General features: G+C 36.3%; 1 long non-coding RNA gene across 1 annotated transcript; it reads left to right on the top strand.

Moving 5' to 3' along the window:
* LOC104744695 lies at positions 7–817 on the top strand. Its single transcript, XR_760672.2, has 2 exons — positions 7–196; positions 380–817. It is a non-coding gene; the product is annotated as an uncharacterized LOC104744695 (long non-coding RNA).

The raw sequence follows: 982 nt of genomic DNA, 5'->3' as shown, positions 1-982 counted from the left end.
AGGGATGAGTTTGCAGGTAGTGGAAGATGGGTATGAGTTTTTCGCAAAACGGAGATTAGTCACAATATTCTCAGCTCCAAACTATGGTGGAGAGTTTGACAATGCCGGTGCATTATTGAGCGTGGATCAATCTCTCGTTTGCTCCTTTGAGATTCTGAAACCGGCTCCAGCTTCTACCAGTAATCCTCTCAAGAAGGTTCGTTTAAAAGACCAACAAGTCCCTTCTTTTGACAATTCAATTGCCTAGCTAGGATAAACCAAAAAAACTGAATCCAACAGGACCATTGTTGAGTCTCGTGACAAGTTTTGTTCTTTTGGTAACTTCGAGTCAAAGTTAACACATATTTCCACAATCTATATTTTCTCCTTTTTTTACCAGGTACCAAAAATGGGGAAGTCTTGAAACTCAATAAAGCTTATCAGGCTAGGCTCGGTGCATTTCTTCAGATGTAGGTAAACTGCAATGAAGAGGAGAACCTCAAAAGGCTACTTTACTTAGTCATCAAAGAAGAAGAAGCATCTGTAGAAAAAAACAAGAGAGAGAGAGAGAAAAAAAAACAAAGGTTGTTAATCCAAATATTCTGTGTATAGTTGCAGAAACATCTCTTTTCTGCTTCTGGAGATTGTCATCATCTCCTTTTGGTCTGTTCTATTTGTCTTTCTTGTTTCGGTTACTTTTCTTTTTTTTTTACGCCTTAGTTTTAACTTAGAGTGGCCTCTCCTCTTTTTGCTTTTAATTTTCTTGTATCATCAAATTCCCACATTTCTTAATCTTTTTTCCATATTGAATTTGACTTTCAAGGTTTGGCTCTTTACTTTTCTGATTCTTCTGTACAGTAACCTTTTGATTTACCGAGTATTTCTTAATGGGGTTTCTTTTTTTTTCACCCAACTATAGCAGTGCTTTTTATAGAGATTGTCTTACTGGTTAAATTGCTAAGGAACTCAAAACATATTTCATCTTTGAAAAACTCTTCTCCCT

Source organism: Camelina sativa, chromosome 15, assembly GCF_000633955.1.
Source record: "Camelina sativa cultivar DH55 chromosome 15, Cs, whole genome shotgun sequence".
Lineage (NCBI taxonomy): Eukaryota > Viridiplantae > Streptophyta > Magnoliopsida > Brassicales > Brassicaceae > Camelina > Camelina sativa.
This window is presented reverse-complemented; position numbering and strand designations above follow the sequence as displayed.